Source organism: Podarcis tiliguerta (genome assembly GCF_965153285.1).
Source record: "Podarcis tiliguerta genome assembly, chromosome: 6".
Classification (NCBI taxonomy): Eukaryota; Metazoa; Chordata; class Lepidosauria; order Squamata; family Lacertidae; genus Podarcis; species Podarcis tiliguerta.
In genome coordinates, this window is record NC_139539.1 from 53961293 (window position 1) to 53985241 (window position 23949).

Sequence of the window (23949 nt, forward strand, 5' to 3'; positions counted from 1 at the left end):
AGTCATCAGTATGGGATATCAGCAGAACAAAAGTTTTGGAAAAAAATTAATTTTAATCAAAAAGTTCCTTTCTTTGAGCAGTAGGTGCTACAAAATTATTTACATATCTTAGTATCATAGTTAAATGTAATGTGTTTAGAGGGGGAAAAGTACATTTGCTTTAAATTTGTTAAGAATTTTCAGATTCACTTTCTAGCCCATACTGATATAAATTGGGCTGTGTTGGCACATTTGAAACACTCTTTACGTTGCTTGAAACACTTATTTATTTAATTGCTGATGTGACGCATATGCCAAAATCAAATATTGCTAGTTTGGCTAGTCTACTTATTTGTTTACTTAAACTATGGGAAGAAGCATATTATTGTGTCATTTTGTTGTGTGTGTATGTGTATATATAATATAAATATGTGTATATATAATATAATATATATATATATATAAAAAGAAGTTATTTTTTTCCTTTTGGTTAACTTATTCTAAGTTGTAACACTTTGCTAGTTTCGTTTGTATATGTCTTAAAATGTTTTCTTAATGATACTTAAGTGGCAAGAGGTATCAAGGTAACCTGTGTAGAAATATTGTTTGATATATTGTCATGTTTGTCGTGAATATTATTATTTTTTCTTACTGCACAGTAGAAAACAACAACAACAACTGGGTCTTTATTTTAATGTAATTCAGATTGGGGAAAACAGAGCTAAGGGAACAAAATGACTGAGGGAGTCCTCTCCCATGTTCAGTGCACTGATCCTTTTCGTATGTTTGTGCTTTGTATGGTTATATATTTAAAAGAAAAAAAAGGTCATGCTCTTCCCTGAGTACTAGAAACAGTTACTCGCTATGCATAATCTAGTTGATAGTTAAATTTGCTATTGCTTTTCTTGTCTTGTTATATACAATTTTTTCAATACCAGTTTAGTCTTAATGGTAATAAAACGTTATGGTTCTTTATAACTTGTGCTTATTTTGTGCATTCTCCCCCCTCCCCGCCCCATGCTTATACCCACTAACTGCATGTAAACAACATACTGGTTTTATTTCATTTATTTATTTTCCACACTGAAGCAGCAAACATTTTGTAGTACAATAATAATTTAACAGCAAAGGCTGTGCATCCTAAATGTCATCAGTTCATTTACATTTTGAAATGATTTTAAATTTCAAACAAAAAAAAACAAAAAAAAAAAACAGAAAATGCCCTCATTCAATGTTTGGGGAAAACCTTTCTACACCATCTGCTGTGAATGAGCGCAGTTTGCTGGGAAAGTTTTGATGCAATTTCTAAGCATTAGTGGGGAAGGCATGTCAGAATCTTTTCTCTACAATGTGTTTTACTATCTGAAATTTAAAATAAAAAAATCTTTCTTAGGACCAGGCAGTTGTATATTTTAGTTATAATGTATTACTTCATGTTTAACTTGCTAGTTTAGATCATTTCTGAGGGAAAGTATTGTAAATGTTTTTTTTCATAACCTTGTTGTGTTTGAATTATTTGTATTTAAATTGTCCAGACAATAAATGAAAGTGTGTAGAATGGCTATGGACTTGCCATATTTTTAAAAGTGTTCAGCTGTTTTCATAACCACAGCTTCATCCATATATCTTAATAGTTTTTAATCCTGTAGATCCCATTTTAAAAATTCTGGTTTCATCTTTCCAGCGCTTATAACTTTTCCATGCATGCAGTTAACAATGCACTTACTAGGGGTGTATGCAGGCACTAAGATTTGCCTTGAATCTGTCTGTTTCTGTACTTGCTCTGCTTCAATTTGTGTTTTGAGTTCCAAACCATTCTGTATAAAACGAAGTTGTGTGTTTTCCCATTAACTGTAATGCAAGAATCTAAAAACATCTAAACAAATTTACCATTTTTTTAAAAAAAGTGAATGAAATTTACAGGTACAAGGAAGTCTCTCAAGAGTGGCCTTAGCCTCCCAAATTGTAGACAAATAGTTCCAGGGATGTTTTTATAGGAATTAAAAGAGAGTCGGTTTCCTACATAATGCCCAAGTCTCTCTTCCTCATCTAGAATGTATACATTTTTGTCTCATAATTATAAGCTGCCAACCAAAACCAGATTCTCTTTGGGATAAGGTGGAACAGTGTCTATTCCTCAGGAGCTGTGATGATGTAGCTGTAGGTCTTTATTGTCTGAGTGATGCTTGTCTGCAAAGGGCGGGTCATAACCATAGAAGCCCTAGCAGTGAAAGGCATTTCTCATGGCTTTTGTTAATGATTAACTATATTGCTAGTGCAGAATAGAAAAATAGTACTTCCTACTTAGTAATCACAGTTTTGGAGAGAGTGCCGCTGAATAATCCAGTCAGAAGAAACAAATATACCGTGTGGCAGCTGGAAAATAAAATGTGGGAGGGACAACAGTGAAAATGGAATCATAGCAGCCAAATCTTGTTCCTAACCTTTAAGTGTTTGTAGGGATCAGAGAGTATCCATGATCCACTTGGGCCTCTTGAATGGCTTCTTCCCCACCTCATTGGTTTTCCTGCAGTTCTCTCTTTTAGTCAAAGCTGAACAGAATACAGGCTGAGCCCCTGATGATTATTACCTCCTTTGTATATATCCTGACAATGAGAAACCACAACATAAATCCTATAACTGACTGACTGACTGATTAACTAACTAGGAACAACAACTTGGTAGTCGTAGTGGATAGCTCAATGAAGATGTTGTTGAAAACAATTTCACAGGATTTAGTAAACCTGGTGATTTGAGTGGCATCAGAGAACTCACTTAAGTGATCAATCAACCTATAATCACAGCACCTTAAATGCCCATAGCCCCTGGAATTAGAATTTCAAGAGTGAATCAGTCTCTAAGCTTACTGAAAGAATCAAAACAAAATAAAAAAAATTCTTTCCAGTAGCACCTTAGAGACCAAGTTTGTTATTGGTATGAGCTTTTGTGTCTATGCACACTTCTTCAGATAGAATCAAGAAAGAATTCTTCGGAAAGAATCAAGAGCACTTGGTAACATTTAGACTTTTGACTCACCTGCCTTGTATCCTTGGTTAAGTGGCCATACACACAAGACGCATTGGCTCTAGTATACAGAAACTGGTAGAGGAATCTAGAAAACAAACAAGCCAAAGCAAGTTGAATCTGGAACACCTGGAACTCCTGTTTCAAATGATTTAGTCATCTTAACCGTCCAATGATAATCTCTAACCTGTATAAAGAAGCAATGAATCACTTCAAATAGCATGAAATAGTTTAAATGACGGTTTGCCAGTTGGCCATCCATTTTGAATCCCTGAGTGTTTGTATATTTTGTAAGCATCTGGAGTCCAGAGAGAAATTGCTCTATTCAGCATCTCTGCTACAATACTGTCTTCAGCAGCCTTCGTTTGCTTCTAATGCACATAAATAATTGGACGCTGTGGCTGCATGAAATCAGTTCATTTCCCTCATACTTCTAAACCCTACTGGAACTTGCATAGCAGTAGTGTCTGCTGAATTATGATCCTCTAGGTTGTCCTAGATTTCAGCACTTTCCCATGGATACCTTTAAAGCAGAGATGAGGAACCTGTGGCCCTCAAAGTATGCTTGGACTCCCACTTCTATCAGCTGACCAACTGTCAGGGGCGACTGAAGTTGGAGTCTAGCAACATGGAGTATCACAGGTTCCCCTTCTCTGCTTTAAAGAGTAGCACAATATTTTGACATTCATTTGCAGTTTAAACAGATTTCTCCACTTTGTTTATAGCCCGGACAGCCTCCTAGAGGTTTATATGAATCTCATAAATACAAAAATTTGCTCCACATTTATCTTTCCTTCAGGTTCTGTTGCTAATTGGAAATACATAAAACTGCAGCACTGCTCTTCATGGCCAAGCTTTGGAATAATATATCAGCTATCTGCTTGATGGTGTGCAGTTCTACAGGACTTTTACTAATAACAAATATTTCTTTTTTGCAAGAGATTAACAATGGTGACAATAATTAGTTTCATGCTGTGGGATGAGTTTTTGCAGCTTACGGCCGTCTTAAATAAATTTGAGTATTCATTTTAACATTGCAAGATCATCACGTTTATGTGTGCATTGTAGATCACTGATCAATTGATGATTGTGGATTATGTGTGGAAGGAGGTTGCTTGTATTCCAGGGAGAGTGGAATATAGAAACTCTTTATCCATGTATTTTATGGGTTCTAATTAGTGGAAGCACATCCACCAGAGGTTGGGAACTGCAATATTGTCCCCAAATGTTGATCTTTTTTCCTTATGAAGAAGACATAACTGTGTGCCCTCTGGACTATGAATACTGGAATCCCTGATTCTAGTCAGCTTTCTCTTGTTCTCCAATCTTTTAAAAAAAGAATTGCTTCAATAGTTGCTCAGAGGCATAGATACCTTTCACTGAAGACCACCTCCTGAGGGGACATCAAATCTGGCTAGTCTCATGAAAACTCACTGTTTCCTGTTGACCCTCAGTGTCTAGAAGTTTCCAGCATTAGATATAGAAATGTGACAGAGAACAGGTACCCTTCGCTATTCTCTTTTACTTCCCAACCTTGCTTAACTTCCAGTCTAATCAGTGCTGCTTGGTGGTCCCAGTTTCCATTGCATCGGAACAGATCTAGGTATTGCTCTCTGATGACTACTATGACTGAGCTGTCAAGAATTCATATAGGCTGACTCCTTTGTGATAACTAGCCTACTCTAGACTTCACCTCTGCTGGATTTCTGTTGATACCTGCTCGTGTCACAGCCTGGAGCTGACACTTTCCTTAGGTAAGGAGACTGATTTTAATTGTGATGATGCATAGGTATGTTCATAGTTCAATAACAACATCTGCATGACCACAGAGCTCTAGAAAAAGGATACTGTTAACTTGTCAGATATTTCATCCTATCACTTGTATTTGATACACAACTTCAGTTGCACTACCAGGAAAAAAAATAGTCTGGCTATGGGCATCCTTCCAACAACTTCTGCAGTGAATATAAGAGTACTTCACATCCACCGGTTTTTCTGCAATCGGCTCTTCCCTGTCTTCATTCAATGCTTCCTGCCTGCCCGTTTCATCTAATGGCCCTGATGTCAATTTTTGGTGCTCTATTTCTGACATAAATTGCTACATTTATAATAAATATTTGCAGTAATGTGAGTGCCTATAATTTACTTCAGCTATTAGAGCAGGATTGTCCAAAATGTATATTTAATATGAAGCTCTGCACCCAGGTGTGTGGGTGTGTTTCCCAAGAATGGTTAGCCAAGATTACTATAGTCACATCTTGAGCATGAGGATATCTTGCTAATGTTTAAGGACGAGGAGAGATTAGAATGGGTGATGAAAACTAAATCCTGCTACTTTTTCATGTTCCTAAACTTTTTCTGAGATTCGGTATTTGTCACTATTGCAGGCAATACATTTGGCTAGATGAGTTGCCTGTTTGCCTAATAGTATGGTGGTGCTTTAACCGTGTATTTGACCGTTTCCAAACATTTTCAAGCACACTTAAGTTCTCTGTAAAAAGCAAGAAGTTATCCTTTTACATTTACATTTCTTATTTCAAAGAACTCTGTAGGATATGGAAGCTTGTGGAAAACAAGCATTTTGAGAGCTCCATTGTACTGCATATAATTGAACACTGATTGATTTCCTTAGCAACCTTCTGCATAGCAACATCTGGAAAAACTAATACTCCAGCCAAAAATATGACACTTATTTACAAGTGAATTTCAAATTTACAACAGCAGTAGCATTTCAGTCTAGAAGACATGGCTGCATTTACTGACTAATTAAAGGAAATACTCGAAACACCAAATCTTGTGTTGTGTACATCCTTAAAAACCACAAGCATGAATTAGCTTTTAACAAATAATACAATTCTGATTTTAAGTCTCAGTATGAAGCACTTAATTAATTTTGTAGGATAAGGAATCTGTTGCAAATATACAGCACTTCACCCACTCAACACCATCTGCTGTGGAGAATTAAATGTACAACTCGCAAATGAAATCCTACAGAGCTGGTGCAAAAAGGTCTTTGCTTGAATTTAAACAAGGCTGTGGAAACCAGCAAACACATTGCAAAAGATCATGAAAACAACAACAAATGTGTCCATCAGTGAGTCATTCTCACAGTGGTTTTTCATATACTGGTTCTGTTGCAAGAACATTTGCACTTGATGCTAATTTTCCATATGCAAAATTCTTGCTTCAGCTTCTGATTGTACTGCCTTGCTTTTGCCAAAGCTTTCAAACATATTAAGTCTATGATTAGCCCAGCAATGTAAGCCAGAGTTAAGAAAGTAATAAAGTTATTTACCATAAAACCAAGTTGTCATTTTTAAACCATTCTTCTGAGTGTTACCGGGGTATTATTTAATTTCCGTACCTGTGCCTATTAGACCAATTTAAGCTGGATTAGACATTATCAATGAAACATCTTGTCAAATTTTAAAGTTGAGATTGTCTATTTGAAAATTTGGCAGATGTGGAAATTGTAAATCCTGTCTCACAAATCTGTTCAGAGTTCTTCAATAGTGTCAGCAAGCAGACGTGATCCAGCTGACATAGTACACTAGGACTTTCAAAAAGCTTTCGACTAGGTACCTCCCCAAAGACTCCCAAGTAAGTTAAGAAATAAGAAGAGAGGTCATCTTGTGGATCAGGAACCGGTTAAGTAATCAGGAAGCAGAGAATAGGAATGAATGGACAATTCTTCCAACAGGGATGTAGAAAGGGGATTCTCCCAAGGTAAGTATTAAGACCTGTGATTTTTAACTTGTTCATAAAGTGTTCAGGGTGGCTTAAACAAGAGATTGTGAAGAGCTCCAAAGGGGCTTCTCCAAACCGGGCAGTAAATTGGCAAGTGCAATTCAATGTATGTAAAAGTAAAGTAATGCATGTCAGGGCAAAAATAATTTAATTTCACATCTACATTCATGGGGTCTGAACTGGTGGTGACTGACTAGGAACAGCAACTTGGAGTCACAGTGGATAGCTCAATGAAGATGTTGCCCCATGTGTGGAAAAGGAAAACTCAGTGCTAGGGGCCATTAGGAAAAGAGTTGAAAATAAGACCGCCAATATAGTGCTATTATGCAAATCTATGGTGTGACTGCATTTGGAATACTATATGAGCAGTTCTCGTCACCTCACCTCAAAAAGGATATTGTAGGGTTGGAAAGGGGTCAGAAAAGGGCTGCCAGAATGCTCATTGGGACCAGTGGCGGAGCATATCTAAATAGTGCCTGGGTTGGGGGGAGGAGGTTGCTGTGGCACATGTGCAGGGGTGGCCCAGTCCAGGAGAGTGGGTGGCAGCCGCTCTCCGCCCCCAGGGAAGGAGGAGCCTCAGCTGGGCATGCCACAGCTGCTCTCTGGAGTTGCAGCTGGGCGTGCCAGGCATGGAAGGACACGCAGAGAGTGATCTTCACCCTCTGCTCTCTGGCCCCACTGCCAGCAGGGTGCGAGGGGGGTCTTGGGGGTGTGCCTGGTTCATGCCCCCTCCCAGATTTTGCACCCGGGGTCACAGCCCCCATGGCCCATCCCACACTACGCCACTAAATGGAACTGTTAACAGCCTTTAGAGTTTTTAAGTTCAGAGAAAAGGCAAGTAAGAGAGATGGTAAAAGTATAAATTATATATGATATAGGGAAAGTAGATGGAGAGAATGTTTGTCTCCATCTGTTATAACACTAGAATTCATGGACCACCAATGAAGCTGAATGTTGGGAGACTGTACGGGCAAAAGAAAGTACTTCCACACAATGTTAAACTAGGGGCATGATAGTCACCAACTTGGATGGCTTTACAAGAGGATTAGACAAATTGTTGGAGCATAGGGCTACCAATGGCTACTAACCCTGATTCCACAGTAGAAGGCAGGGTGCTGCTGAATATTTCCACCCACTCCATTTTCTGTTCCTTCCAGTAAGTGCATTCTTTGCCCATTTAGTATGATCAGTCCAGTTTGCACTATTTGGTGGAATTCCCTCCTAGATCTGCAGCTCTGCAAACATTGTGGTCTCCCCAGGCCTGCTTGTTTCCTATTTTGCATGGAGAGTACCATTTTGGCTGCATAAGAACAGGTAATAGGAGAAATATGGGTATTGCTACGAGACCGCCCTTGGATGGGCTCAGTTTGCAAGGGGAAATTGCACTCAACCTGCCTCCACTACTTTCCTCCCCCCGCCCCGCCCTGCCAAGGTTGGATTAACAGCAATAGTGGGGGAGGGAGATTTAGTTCTTGCAGGTAGGGTGTGTTATTTTAAAGAGTGGAACTTTTTTTTTTTTGCAAATTTCAGTGAGGCGGTCTTCAAAATACAATTCTGGGTGTGATGAAGTCACATTTGCTATTTTTGTGATTGGACATTTATCTTGGCAAGTCTACATTGGATAAAAAAGCACATAAACTGCTTTGAGTCAAGCAAAGATGTTTAATTTTACCTTATGAAAACCTCAGGTAATGCTAAATAATAATAACAAATATTAATATATATAATAAAACAGCAATTACTTGGTGATCATTTTTAATGATTTCTATGCAATTTTACACACATTTTGCTTACAAGCAAAAGTAAATTGTATCAATTTAACCAATGTATGTTTTGGATTCCCAAATCATGTTACAACTTTTTAGCAATCCTCATTCCTTTTCGGAATTTGAAAGTTAAAAAATCCAACACACCCTTATGTCTCATGACTTGAAACTGCTTTAATTAACTGTTTTGATTATTATACTGTTTTAATGAAATTGTTTGTTGTACTTTTTAATTGTGGATGTTTATTTTAAAGCATCTCTGACCCACAGGCTTAATTGGTCCTGTCAGACCATTTTGGCCCAACCACACTTAATTGCCGGTATGGGGCAGCATAAAAGTGCCCCTTGGCTGGGTTTGCAGGCACCACCGATCAGCTGTTTGGTGGTACCTGAAATGCCTCCTGCTCAGCAACCGTTGGGTGATCATTGGAGATGACCATGGTCTAGGAACATTTGCACAGGTATCAAAAATGTGTCTTCATTGTATTCCTAGGCCAAGACAGTTATATGAATAATGGTGATAGGAAGGCATGGTATAGTTCAACCTTTGCCAATCTGGTGCCCTCCTGATGTTTTGGACTACAACTCCCATCATCCCTAGCAACACATGCCTTGCTTGCTCTGTTGGTCACTCATTTGCCTCCTCTGGACCAGAACGCAGGCAGCCATGCTGTAAAGGATCAGCACCCTGGACAGAGTTCTTGTGCTGGCCCTCAGTCAGGAACTTGGGTCTCAACCTGTGCCCAACCACACCAGCCCATGGCACTGCACCATGGACTGTTCATAAATGTTAATAAAGATACACTACCCTCTGCTGAGTTCACATTCTGTTTCAGTAATGTAAGCATTGATGTAAATAATACTGGATGTGCTGCAACATCTTACAGTTGTATGGTTACTACTCTGCTGATTTTAAACTAGTATGAAATATTCTTTTGTTCCCCTAGACAGTCTTTACCGCAGCTCTCCCTCAGAGCTAGTCAATGGGAATTTTAAATATTTGCCAACGTTTTAATGAATTCTCATTTTCAGTGGTCCTCCTGAGAGAGAGAAGAACCATAGATTATCCAAGTGTTTTGGGTTTCCATCCCTCACCCCCTGGGCATTCAAATGAATGTGCTTGCAACAAACATAAGTTTGAGCTTGCAAAACTGTTCCTTTTCATTATTAGAAATAAAATGTGCTTGTGCTATATATTAAACTGCATTTATATGCAGATGCAAATTCTTTCAACGTAATTAAAAGCACAGGAGAGGCAGGACTTTTCATAACGGAAATGCTGACAGATTCCTTCAAATGGTACAGAGGGATTTCTGCTGCTCTTTTGACCAGATAAACCAAACAGGTAATTCAATGTGATGTGCCAGCCATGAACTTGCTCCATTTAGTTTTAGGCGCTTAGGGAAGTTAAATATAAAACAGTGCAAAACTACACCGGCTTCAGGGCTCTATGGTTACACAAGCACTGGGGGTGAAGCTTTTAAGTTTTGCTTTTATTTTTCTCAAGGGCAATTGTTTCCCAAGTGAGATAGGCTTCCTCGAAAAAATGCAACTCCTTACTCTGCCTGTTTGGACCAGAAAACAGAGTGGAACTGTCTGTAAATCAATGCATTTCAAAACTAAACCTCAATCACTGCTTGCCAATAGTGGTAGCCAGCAGTCCCAAAGATGACAATTTTGGGGAACAGCAGGCCTGCTTTTCTCCACCCTTTCTGTTTTGATCTTCTTGTTGCCTGGCTGCAAGAAAAGGTGAATATTTCCAGCAATCCACCTTTCTTTTAGTTTCCTATGCATGCCACACCTCATTTTTAGCTGCAGCGTAGCAAACCAAATGAATTAAAATAACCACTATCATAAAATTCTTAGAGCGACACAGAAGCAACCGCTGTGCTCCCCAGACACAAACCTGAAAACATCCAGCCAGACTAGTAGCTTCTGCAGTGCAATAGGCAAGACTACAAGCTTGGAACTATTAAAATTTCTTGTGGAGCCTAAGAGTTCTATTCTCCACACTTTTAAGAAAGGTAAAAACACCTGCTTTAGAAACATTTGTCTTCTGTGAAGACACTTCCATTAGAACTGATTTAGTTATTTTGATTCTGTTATCATCCCTGAACATGCCTTTTAGACTGGTTAAAGAACATAGGATTCCATCTCGAATATTCCTAGACTTTGCCATGTGTTTATGGGGGAGCTTCTACTTTTGCTTTTCTGCATTTGAGATAAATGATGGGAAGTGTGACTAGTACCTGCAAATACATGTCCACATACACCACAAACTGAAGCATGGATGGGGGAAGAGAGCCTAAACAACAACAGTGTGCCTATGCCACCGGTGAACAGTCCAGAGCTGACAACATGGACAGAGTCTGTATCGTTTTTAACTCAACTAATTTCTTTAAAAGGAAAAAAAACTTAACTCCCAGCATACCAAAAAAATAATAAATCTGAAGCTCCCCAAAATCAAACATGTTAATTAAAACTGAGTTTAACAGCATGCCTAAACTGAAATGCTTTACAAATAACAGGCAATAACTTTCACAGATCTCAGCAGGTAATCTGTTTTGCATCGTGGTGGAACAATAGAGAAGTCCATATCTCAAGTCCCTGCCAAGCTGCCCCTCTTTGTTTGCTGCCCTCTCCCCAGATTTTAAAGGTTAGGTGACCGAAGTCACATTGAGGAATGGCCAGATGGAAAAGGGCAATCGCTAGGGTACATGAGACTCAGATTGTTTAAAGTTGACATGGGGAACCTTTGGCCCACCAGATGTCACTGAAGTACAGCTCTCCCCTGATGTTGGCCATGCTTGCTGAGACTGATGGGAGTTGTAGTTCAGCAGCATTTGGAGGGCCCAAGTATCCAACACCTTGTTTAAAGCTGTTTAAGAGAAACTTTTGGCAGTGACTACTGTTAAAGGAGGGACACGGGTGGTGCTGTGGGTTAAACCACAGAGCCTAGGACTTGCCGATCAGGAGGTCGGCGGTTCGAATCTCCGCGACGGGGTGAGCTCCCGTTGCTTGGTCCCTGCTCCTGCCAACCTAGCAGTTCAAAAGCACCTCAAAGTGCAAGTAGATAAATAGGTACCACTCAGGTGGGAAGGTAAACGGCGTTTCCGTGCGCTGCTCTGGTTCGCCAGAAGTGACTTAGTCATGCTGGCCACATGACCCGGTAGCTGTACGCCGGATCCCACTGGCCAATAAAGCGAGATGAGCGCCGCAACCCCAGAGTCGGTCACGACTGGGCCTAATCGTCAGGGGTCGCCTTACCTTTACTTACTGTTAAAGGAGTGGGACAAACAGCTTTGTGAGGTGGTAAGCTCTCAGATGAAGATATTCAAGCAATAGATGGTCTCCCAATATCTCTCCTAACTCTATAATACTATGAATAACCAGAATTGGCAACAGAGGTGGCCAGGGTCACTGTTTTCAAATTGTGTGGATATGACGATGCATTCCTGCTCCTATCGGGAGGAGAAACAGCCCACACAGACTGAATCTATGGGTCCGACACCAGTGCCTGTGTGTCATGTGGTTCGGCTTGGAATCTTTTCTTTAGGGGGAAAATTGCAATCAGATGCAGGAAGGGTTGAAGCCAAATGGGTAGAGTACATGGTTTTTTCCTCCCTGCCCTAAGTTCCAGTTTCAATATCCTAAGACTTTATACAGTTTCCACAATCTCTGGTAGGAAGGCTGGGAAAGACCCCTGCTTGAGACCTTAGAGAGCTTCTGCCAATCCAAGCAGACAATATGGAACAATAATAGAGCAGGCAAGATGGAACAATAGGTGTTTATGTGGCATGCAGTTAGACGGCCTCTTACTGTTCTAAGAGTTTTGTAGACATTTTGAGGCTTGATTATGGTTGTCTGGAATTGTTTCTTCTTCATTGCTCTTGGTGACCGGAGTAACATTGGGGAATAGCCACCAAGTATTCTAGCACAAAAGGCACAGTCACAGTGACAGTCCGGCAGCTTATGAAATGCTAAAAATGCCCCAGAAAAACAGTGAAGTATAAATTCTATGGTCTTCTCATTCCCCACCCCCTTAAGCTCTGAAGGAGAGAATTACTATCTTCTGAGATGGATAGCATCATTAATCAGAATCAGACAATTCAGTTTCTTGCACAATGCCAAATCATCCTGGACTTATATTTGCTCTGACTGCACAGGAAATAAATATAGTCAAGCAACTGTTTGATTAGGAATGCGGACAGAAGAGGGGGTGGGAAAATATTAAAGGGGGAGTTTTTGAGGCATAAACAGAATTCCAGCAAAAGGTTACTTCTCTAACATTATTATAGATAAGATTATGGGGGTTATGCATGTGTATCTATGTATGTATGTATGTGTATGTTTTTATGAGCTTAGCAAAAGGACATCATAAAATAAAATGAAATTATGTGTTTCAAGAATTTTATATGCTTTTAACTAATACAAGTTGTAGCCAGTTTGAAAGTATTTATGAAAATATGTTTTAATTTATTAAGTATCCCAAGACAGGCATAATTCTAAACACTTCATGATCTCACCTGTTTTGGTTTCACAAATGAATGGTGTGGGTGACTATTTAAGACAGCTTCAAAATAAATGCAAAGCAGCAATAAACAGAATACCTCACAAAAATAGTAAGCAAATGCATAAACCTTTTTCCATGTAGGATTAACTAATTCTTCTCTATTCTTCCTATACTCTTAACAACATCTGTGTTCTCTGGCTTATATATGGGATTTAAATTGCATATTGTAAACTGCCTTGAGTGGAAATAGGAGGTACAATTTTAAAAACTAAATAAATGTGTAGTGTGTTTTCTCACTAGGTTCTTAAAGAAAGTCTTAGACCTAGTTTTCAACTCAACAACCTTCTGTCCTTCCACTCTAGTCAAAAATGTCTGCTAAGGGCTCATCCACACTTCCTCTTGTCCCATTGCTTCCACCCAGGGAAAACCGCTCTTTAACACTCAATAGGAGCAAACAATGGGACGCGGGTGGCGCTGTGGGTTAAAGCCTCAGCGCCTAGGGATTGCCGATCGCAAGGTCGGCGGTTCAAATCCCCGTGGTGGGGTGCGCTCCCGCTGTTCGGTCCCAGCGTCTGCCAACCTAGCAGTTCGAAAGCACTCCCGGGTGCAAGTAGATAAATAGGGACCGCTTACTAGCGGGAAGGTAAATGGCGTTTCCGTGTGCAGCTCTGGCTCGCCAGAGCAGCGATGTCACGCTGGCCACATGACCCGGAAGTGTCTTCGGACAGCGCTGGCCCCCAGCCTCTTTGAGTGAGATGGGCGCACAACCCTAGAGTCTGTCAAGACTGGCCCGTATGGGCAGGGGTACCTTTACCTAGGAGCAAACAACAATACAGGTTTTTTTCCAGATTCACATTTGCTCCAATTTAGCACTAAAGAGTGGATTCTCCATGGCAAAGGAGCAGGCAAGGGGAAAACCACCCAGACCTGTGCCTAGAAACTGTGGGTCAAGCAGAAAACCACTTGGACCCATGCTTTCTAGGCATGAGGCAAGTATTGATGAGTTCTTACTCTAAGTTGGCCTCTATGCAGGGCCATTGTGCTGATTTAGCTAGTGCTGAGAGATTGGGGCTGTTGAAATAGTACTAGCTCTCCAGCACCATTACGAAGAAGAATAGTATCCATCTCAAACTAAGCCACTTAAGCAAATGAAGATTGACGTCAACAAGTCCATTGCCCTAGAATAATCGCAGAGCCTCTTCACATATTCAAACGTTAGCAGGTTCACTGTGTGAACTACCTTGTAACACATGAGAAGATTTCTTGCTGCTCTTCCTCCATGTTTACGCAATGTGTACACACTGCACAGGACTGCAGTGGGACTCATACAGGTACACACGATATCCAATTGGAAAAAGAAAAATACATTTACTAGGTCACACATTACAGGATACATGCATAGCACAAGTGATAGAACCAAAGTATCAAATGTGAGGAGCTTTTGCAGGATTATTTCTAGGGGAAGGCTGGCAGTGTTTCTCAAACTTGGGTCCCCAGCTGTTGTTGGGCATCATCCCTGCCACTGGTCCTGCTAGCTAAGGATGGTGGGAGTTGTAGTGCATTGGCAGCTGGAGACCCAAGTTCAAGAAGCACTGTGGGAATGAAAGCTAAGCCTATATGGGAGAACATAATCTTATGAGCATTCATAGAATCATAGAATTCTAGAGTTGGAAGGGGCAACAAGGATTATAGTCCAACCCCTGCAATACAGGAATCTTTCATCCAGTGTGGGGCTTGAACCAAAGACCCTGAAGAGTATTGTGCTCTACCAAATGAGAGCATCCCCAGGAAGAGTGGATTCCTTACTTGGGTAGTCCCTTTAGCTTCAGTCAAACTATTCTGAAGTTGTTAAAAAAAGAAAAGACAGTGAAATTTACTGAGAGCAGCTAGAGCCTATTCTTAGCATCAAAACCTTATGACACCCTTCAGTTGGTTTAATCACAATGGTGTGGCATGAACATTGCCATTCAAGTATCAAGCATGTCAGAAGAGTGCTGTTAGTTCAAAGGTTAGAGAGTTCCAGTATATTTTCAAGCGGACATGATAAAACAACCAAATGACTGATTCTAAAGGTATGGTTAAAGCAACAGCTGCCAGTGTGGGGTACTAGGACATACACTGTTATGCTTCAGATGTTGTAAAGAACTGCTTTTACTGAAATTTTTATTGTTTCCCTCCCACCCCCCTTTTGAAAGCCACCCGAAAGTCTTATTAAATCAAGTGGTAGATAAATCTTGTAAAATAAATAGACAGAGAAATCAAAATAGGATACACGAGTCAATAAGAACCTGATATTGTGCACTGACAATGAAGTTCATTGGCCTCAAACTGATGGAGATCACAAAAGTTGTCTTCAAACTGGTGGAGCATTGGCTCCTTCAAGTTGTTACCTGATGCCAGACGTAGCTTCCTGGGGGCGGAGCGGTGATGTAGGGCCAGTATGCTAACTTCCAAGCAGGTGGGTCCTTGTTGCTTGCTGAAAGGGAGAGGTGGTGGGGAGGTTGGCTCAGTGCAAGGAGTGTCTGATTGCTTCTGCTGCTGCATTTGCACCACGGTGGCCTCTCTGCATTGCCTCATGTCTCCCTGCTCTCCTGGTAAGCAACCCACCTGCCAGGAAGTTAGCATAGTGGTTCCACCTCATCCAGCATGCTGCTGCTGCTTAAACACTTTTATGCTTAAAGAAGTATCAGAAGACAATTGCAATACAAAAAAAGAAGAGCTTGTTGTGCTGTGAACACACTGCCAGCTTTGCCTCGAGCATCTGTGCTGCTATCAGAGGTCAGAATCACTGGGCACCTACCGAGGCCCAGTCCACAGCAGGGCAGCCAACGTCTAACTCCTGGACTGCTGCCCCTGACACTGCTGCCAGTTCGTCAGCCTTTCTCTGAGGGAGGGAGCAACAGTGACATCAAGGAGAAGCAGCTTCTACTTGCCTTGCCCTTTGAGAGAGGACAAACAAACGAGCAGTTGTCACTGTGACAAACAAGAAAGGGACCTACTGAGGACATATTGATAAAGGACTCCCCCAAACCTGTCTGGTGTATCAGCCAATCAAATACTATGTCATTTTTGCCCCACTTTCTCTCATGCACACCCATCTCCTACTGCTGTCCACCTCCTCATCCAACTGGGAAATAAAGCAATTAGGTGACAAAGATGGGAGCAGTGCAGCCTCCTGCAGTCAGAGGCATTCAGCTGATGGGTGCCCTGCTACCCAGACGGAGGGTGATACCAGTAGCAGCAACTGGGTAAAAGAGTGAGTGAGGAGTGCCAATGGCAAGTTTGTTTGATTCTCTGGGTTGCTAGAGATGGATATTAATGCTAAAGAGAGATCTCACAGCGTGTTTACAGCACTGTGAGCTTCCTTTTTATATGACAAATGTTTTCCACTTAAACCTAGAAGATTCATACTGAACTATATTGTCTGATGCATGGGCCTTGAAAGAATCTTGAAATATATTGGAAATGCATTCTATTTAGGGAGAGCACTATGCTTCCCTGATTCTGAGATTTAATATTATGGAACAGTTCATTTGTTTAACCCATCCAGTCTTTTTTTTCTTAATTAATTGTTCACGGTAATCCTTTGTCCTCCAGCATCGTATACGTTGCCAGCAGCACACTATAATGTTGAGCTACTGATGGCAGCAGGAGGATCCTGCCTCTTATCCACAGCTGCATCATAATTCTTTATGATACACAATTAATCTTCTGCATAATTGGCTCAAAGCTGGTTGTCCCATGTAAAACCCATCCAGCCAGTCTCTCAATTTCTGGTGTCCTGAAATGTTCACAAACGTTTTAACTGCTAAGGGGAAAGTTTCCATCAAAGAACATCAGCAAGCAGAACCGATTCTATGAAGGAAGGAATTTCCAGTTCCTTTGGAAATTATGAAGCAAACAATGTATATCAGTTTGGCTGGCAAAACTGGACGCAGAAGACTGGCAAAAAATGTGGGGACACAGGCAGGATACAGAAAGGTGTGGAAACACATACCTGGAAAGCTTGGAGGAAGGTACCTGAGGAGCAAGGGCCCAGATCGCACGTTAGGTCGATGAAATGGGACAAACATAGACATTTGAATTTTGAAGCAGGAACTAAATGGGAGAATCAAGGGAGAAGGAAGGAAGAAATAGTGAGGAGGAGGCAGGGAATTGTAGGAAGGATGAGTTGTTGAAAATGTTGTGTAGGAGGAACAATTCCACACAGTGCTTAGAAACGGCGATAGATGTGCTTTTTGACTGAAGCAGAGCAGATAAATCACACAGATTCATAGGTCTGGAACACTGGGGAGAAGAGAGACCAAAGGAAGGAGGAATTTGGTTCCTTGATTTGAAATGACTAGTCAAATAATCTGGTTACAGATTTGAGTATATGTATGGTGATTTACGTTTTAAAGGTCAAAATTCTCAGAGTATTGCAGGAAAGAGATCTAAATTTTTGAGCGCCATCTGTAACCTAGACTAGATCTAGACACATCAAAGAAGCATTCCAGTTAAAAGCGTTGCAAACTTTGTATGAGAAATTGGGTTAGCAAAAACGGAACTCCACAGCACCATCTGGTGTCACGGTGTTAGAATGCATAAACAAGGCATATAAAGCATTTTTTCTTTACCAATGTAGCTGAGTCCCTAGAATGCATATTAATCTGGAGTTTATGAACTAGCAAAGTTCTAAAAGGCATTTGTGTCAGCATAACACTTATAGATACCAGGCTGCCAGCTTACTTGGGAATCTGAAGAAACCATTGGCTGTGAAAAGCACTTGTTACTGATCTTTAACTTAGTAAGATTTAAAAGTGTCTAAATATACAGCTAGTTGCTGAGTTATTAATAGTGGGACTTTCACATTCATTACTGCTATTCCTCACTTTTTGGAGTGTCTAATTAAAGGAGTGATAGAGGAATTGTCATTTGCTGTTAAAACACTGCTGGCTGAGAGGTGTGAAAGTAAAGACTCTTTTCAAACATTTGAAACCCTAATGGATTATGTCTATCAGAAATCTCAAATGCAAATGGAATTACCACTAGTCTTCAGTCATGGCAAACAAAATTAGACTGAATGGAAATTAGGCACTGCAGAATCTACATAGGAATTTTCTCAGAAATGCCACAAAATATATCAATCTAAAAAGCCAAAGCAGCATTTTTCTGGGAAACAGATGCTTTTCTCCGACTTCAGCTAATTTTAAAATATGGAGAGGTTGTTTTTAATTTCAGAGATGGATTCAGACCTTCCAGTTTCAATGTGTACTTGGCAAAAAGAAAAAAATCGAGATTTATTTTTTAAAAAATCTCTACTGGGATTCTGTACAACTGTGCATTGCAGAAAGGATGCGGGTCATTGCTCCCTGCTGATTTTATCTTCCCCACAATGAACATGCAGAATCAGCAAGCTCCTGCCTTCCTTGTGCATGTTTATGCATTGGTCAGGACCAGGTGTCATAGCTGCACGTACACATACCGGAAGCCAGGAGATGGGGGAGTTGTGGAGGGCTTCTTTGTTTTGTTTTTTTAATGTGGCTGAGTGCAGGAGAGAGCCTGCTGATTCTGTATGTTCACTGCTGTGGAGGGGTGGGGGGGAATCAATATGAGAGCTGAGAACGGGTGCAATGGTGTACTGCAAAGTGTAACGTTAAGCTGTTTCTGGATGGAAACAGAGCTGATTTATTCTTAATGACTTCACTTTGCTGACCATCAGGTTTTTGTTTCATTATTCAAAGGCAAACACTGAGCAAGCATTTTCTGAAAGTGCCAAGCACTCTAGAGCAGGAACAAGCAAGCACACTGTGTGTCCTTCGGATGTTTGGTTTATTTATTACACACAATTTGAGGGAACTGTTTGCTCTTGAAATGCATCCGGAGCAGAGCTTTTTTAACAGGCCTCTCCCCACCAAGTTTTGTGCAACTGCTCTTTTTTCTTATAGGCATTTCAGATTTACACAATATCTACGGCGAGATACAAAGAGCTTATTTTAGGCGCAAAAAAAAAGCTTGTGTTTCTGAAACTTTCTCTTACACACACACACACACACACACACACACAAACACGTGTGTCAATTACTTGTAAAATTCTCCTAAGTTTCAACAGCAAATTGACTTGCAGCATGAGGCTCCGTGGTTCAAGATACTGAAATCCAAAGTGCCCTCACATGGGATTCAGGCTCTCATCTCTTAGTATAAGGTGCCATGCATCAAGATCTACCCATCTGTTTCTCAGCCTTTCAGAAATGTGTGTTCTGTCAGGCCAACCTAACTAGATATTTGGAGGGGGGCGGGTCTCTTCTGCCCCACTGCTGCAGGCAGAAATGGGCAAGGCTTTTTGCTGCCTGCAGTAAAGGATAGTCAGTACCCCCTGCCACCACCACATTCTACATATAGAAGGGAACTGGATGGGCAACTGTATCTTATTTCAACATGTGCAGCAGGACAGTGCCCTCCCCAACACCTGAAGGCAGCAAGGTAGCTGCAGCTTCAGTGGTGCAGAGCAGGCCCCATGGCACACACAGCTCTCTATCCTCCCAACACTTGCTTTGCTCACTGCTTCCCCTGACACCTGCTTGCTGCCTACTCAAACACGTTGTGTGAGCAGAGTGGAACATGCACACACAAGTCGGCTGCTGGAGTGTGTGGCCGGAGTTGGCAGGCTCTCTGCCTGCTCCCTCGGTCAGGATTTAGGAGTCTTTCAAAGTATTTAACACACTGGGAGAAGGCAACATGGTAAGGCAGCCTGCAAGCCAAATCCAGCAACAAGCATCACTGCCTCTGGGGTTCAGGACCATAGGATTGGCCCAGTGAAGGCATTCCGGAGGACAAGGTCATAATTTGTCCACTTATTCATAAAATTGTTTTATTTTTAAATTACATCGAAAGCACTGCCAGCTAACATACGTAGTTTCCTGAAAGGTGACACTTGCAGCTGAGATACACTCTACATTCCATTTCCACAAACCCCAAAACTCACCCAGTTATATAGAACATTGAAGACAATGGCAAAGATTTATGTACGACACAGCTTTTCTGTAATTCAAACTCAGATTTCCCAACTGGATTAATTTACGGTGCTGCTATTAGTGTCACTTTTAACTAAGTATGAGCAGAGCAGGATCTTGGGTAATTGAAACTGCACGAGGAAGTTTTATAACTTTGAAAGTGAAATGACACTTTCCTATTATAATATATTTCTGGATGTAGCTTGTGCCCATTAAGATTGATTATGCTAAAATTGCTCCATCAAAATCTGCACAAGTCCTTTTGGAGGCAGCACTAGACAGATACTGAATAAAGAATTGTTTTCAAGGAATTATAGATTTGGAAGGGCCCAAAAAACAGACTAGACTTGCTTAGAGCAACCCTCTACCACCAATCAAGCAGAATAACCAGACTATTTGTAGATAATCTAACATCTACAAATGCTAAGAGTTCTCCTTGCAAAGTTTAGGAATCCATTAGAGAGATGAGGAGCTCACATGTTGGAAATCCCTGCCAACTATGAGCCCAATCATAAATATATTTACATATGTTATAAACACATGCATGCTTCACACATTGAGCAAAAACTGAAGACTGCCCAGAAATGTCCCTTAGATCAGAATACAGCTGTGAGGTTACAAACTGAGACCAGGAGCATGAAGCATTTGAACCCAGGGCTTAAATAACGGCACTGGTTGTCTGTCAATATAAAGGGGATGTGTAAGTCAGACAATGCAGATGTTGAGTCAATATTGTAGTTATATCACTATATGTTGTGCAGAAACAACAGCAACAACTAACCCCATGTGGTTTCTTTGAGATGCCACTACTGCTCCATTATAATTATGAAGCGGCACCCAATTAGGTCAGGCCTTCAATAAACGTAACATTTCTTAAATACACCATATGTACATCTGCATCCTAACAAAAACATGACCACCAAGTGGCTTGCAATCATAAAACCACACATGTAATCACATATGTAAAAAGATAAGATCATTCACAGACACAGTTTATACTCTAGATACCCTATCCGGATTGATTAGTAGGCAAAGTTAAAGTTCCAAAGTGCAGATTGAGCAGTGTCAATGTTAAGGTTTGTAATTTTTATTTCAGTTACAACTATGTTTTGCCCTGTTAACATTTGATTTGACCCAGCTCTACAAAAATGAGTTGTGCAGACATTTTGGAGTTTAACTGGGGAGACCTGTGTTCAAATTCCTGCTAGGCCATAAGGCTCTCTGAAGGTTAACTGGGGCTGATCTCCATATCTCAGCCTAACAAGTCTGTTGTAAAGATAAATGGGGGGAAACAGTCTATGCTACCATGGATGCTTTGGGAAAAGGAAGAGATAAAAATATAACAAGTCTATAAATACATTCCCTGTTTACCAAGCAAGCTATCATACAGCCTATATTAAGCCACAGCATACAGAAATTTTAAACTGGGTCTGACTTCAGTGTATTTCCTTGCCTGAAGTAAAGCCTTCCGCAGGTTGAGAAACTACAACTCCCATCAGCCCCAGTCAGCATGGCTAATGGCCAAAGGTGATGGGAACTACAGTACATTGGAGAACCAAAGATTCCCCACACTTGGAGTAGGTCCTTGGGGTATGCAAAGATCAAGCACTAACTGCAATGCCAATATCCCTTCACTACCACCTGTTTTTATTTCATTTCACTTCCACTGGGAAATTCTGTCACCTCAGAAATAAAAGTTCCCCTCTCTATTTCTGCAAAAAACTCCAGTGTGAGCAGAGCAGCTCTCCTGCATTGTTCTCCACATGACTCCTTGTTTTAGTCAGTTATGGCTGTATATACTCTCATTTTCTCTGATTCCGGAAGCTGTTATGTATTTAGGTGGAAAATCTGTCAGCCCATGCTCCTAATAAGAAACATACACATAGACGTGAGCAGTACAGTGGGTGAAAACACTGACCATTAAAATGTAGTTAAAATGTTAGTTAATCTGATCTACAGAGCTCTGCAAAATGATTTTGTATGATTTCCCCCCAGCTTAACATTGTAGCATTAATATTTCATTGCCTAGAATTCACTATGATTGTAGTCCTGTTACTGTCTTGCTCAATTTATTGCTTGGGAAAGTTATTTTTAATCTCTTGCAGGAACTAAAAATGCACACTTAGGAAAAGCCCTCCCATTTGGAACTGGCTTGATACATTTCTGATTAAAGCCATGTGAAGATGGATCCTGAAGCACTGTTTATTGGAACAAAATTATACAGTAATTTTCTGCTGCAGCTGAAACTCTATGCATGACGATATTAGATCACACAATTAGTTTTAATAGACGGCATGGCTGGGGGGTGAGAAATATGCCATGGATGGCGGATATGATGTGTAGATCCACTCTAAGTGAGCTTGCTTGAGGCAGCTTGCTGACATGGTTATATTGGGTGGTGTCATGGACCGGCTGGACAGAAGAGGCACCATCTGGGGAATGCTGAAGAGAAGAAGACTCAAGAGCCCAGGCACTTGTGGTAGGATGACAATGAGTTTTAGAGGGAATGACCGCTCCCCACATCAAATGGGGGGGTGCCTTTTGCATGGTCATGCACAACCCCCCGGATCCCAGTGCAGCTCCCAGTAGTTTGGGCTAGCTTCACCCTCCCCAGGCTGGATACCTGGAGGTCTCCGCCTACCTCAGCCAATCGCCCAATCCCGCCTGGGGAGGTGTTGCCAGGGGATCGGCCAGGTAAGGGGAGGGACCGCCCTACCCACACAACAGAAGGTGAATCTTACCAGAGGCAACAGGGTTTAGTGAGCAGGGAGAATCTGTGGCAGAGAACTCCAGAATCAGAAGCGGAAGCAGAAGAGAATGGAGGCCAAGAAGCAGAGATGAGTCAAGCTAGTGAAGAAGCAAGGGTGTCTCCCCTTCCTGCTGCAACAAGCTCCCCAACCCTCTGGTCTCCCAGGACCAGGAGAGGTATGAAGTGGGAAGAGCAAAGGCAGACACAATGATGTAGTCTCAGATTGCATTGGGGAAAACCCATTAGAGGAGGAGATTTAGGCAGCTGTAGGAAGGCAGTCTCCACAACTTGCCTCACAGGGTCAAGACCTATTGAAGAAGAGTTGCTGTGTTCATTAGGCCTGGTACTCCCAAGCGGATCCTGTTTCTTCTAATAAAGAATTAACTTCACTTACTCCATACAATTTATTGCTAGTTCACTCCTGGCAGGTGGCCAGATGCTCTTTGACTCCAACTCCCATCTAGCTAACATGGCCAGTGGCCAGGGATGGTGGTGTGTGCAGTCCAACATCTGAGGACCAACGGTTGGGGCAGACTGGTCTAAAGGATTTATCTTATTATGGGAAATTAGCAAAAGAGCTAGAAGACAGGCACTCCTGGGTTTTATCATGTTTTCTGTTTTGTGGTGGTCCACCATGCCACCGCTAAATGAGACTTTGAATTACATGTCAGTCAACAACAAAGATCATCCTGTCACAATCATGCTCTCCTTTTTTAATTTCTGGCAATCCTAAACTGTACATGATTGCTACGCTCTTCTTGTGTGGCTCTCTCTGCCTTTAACAACTACAGAGTAAGGAGATGGAGATAAGCTTTCCTCATATAAAGGGGGAAAGGTGGAAACCCTAATTGCAGCATGCACTCGCACAGCAATTGTTAACCAACATGTCTGTTGTGTCTTATTGGTGAGGAGAAATTGGAGCTGCATACAGCTGAGGGTGCAGGGGGCAATTACTTGAGATGCAATTGAGGCCAGGTGCACCAAACGGAGTTAATCACTGAACTCAGGTAGATATTTGAATCCTAAATTGGTAGAATGCCAAAATATCATCAATCAATGCTACAACACTGGCAAAATACCATGATTAACCTCGGAATATGAAAATCCTTTAATTGACATACATGAAAAGAATTTGAAAGAAAGGATCAGCCTCCTTGCACACTTTAATTGCTCAGATTG

General features: G+C 41.2%; 1 long non-coding RNA gene across 4 annotated transcripts in view; it reads right to left on the bottom strand.

Annotated features, from left to right (window-relative positions):
- Positions 1-1083: 1083 nt before the first annotated feature.
- LOC310680858 overlaps positions 1084-23949 on the bottom strand; it is a 96514-nt gene continuing 73648 nt past the window's right edge. For all 4 annotated transcript variants that reach the window (XR_014512991.1, XR_014512992.1, XR_014512993.1 and 1 more), the window contains 2 exons: positions 3016-3190; positions 1084-2355 (listed from right to left, as the gene is read on the bottom strand). This is a non-coding gene — a long non-coding RNA (uncharacterized lncRNA). The remainder of the gene's footprint in view (positions 2356-3015; positions 3191-23949) is intronic.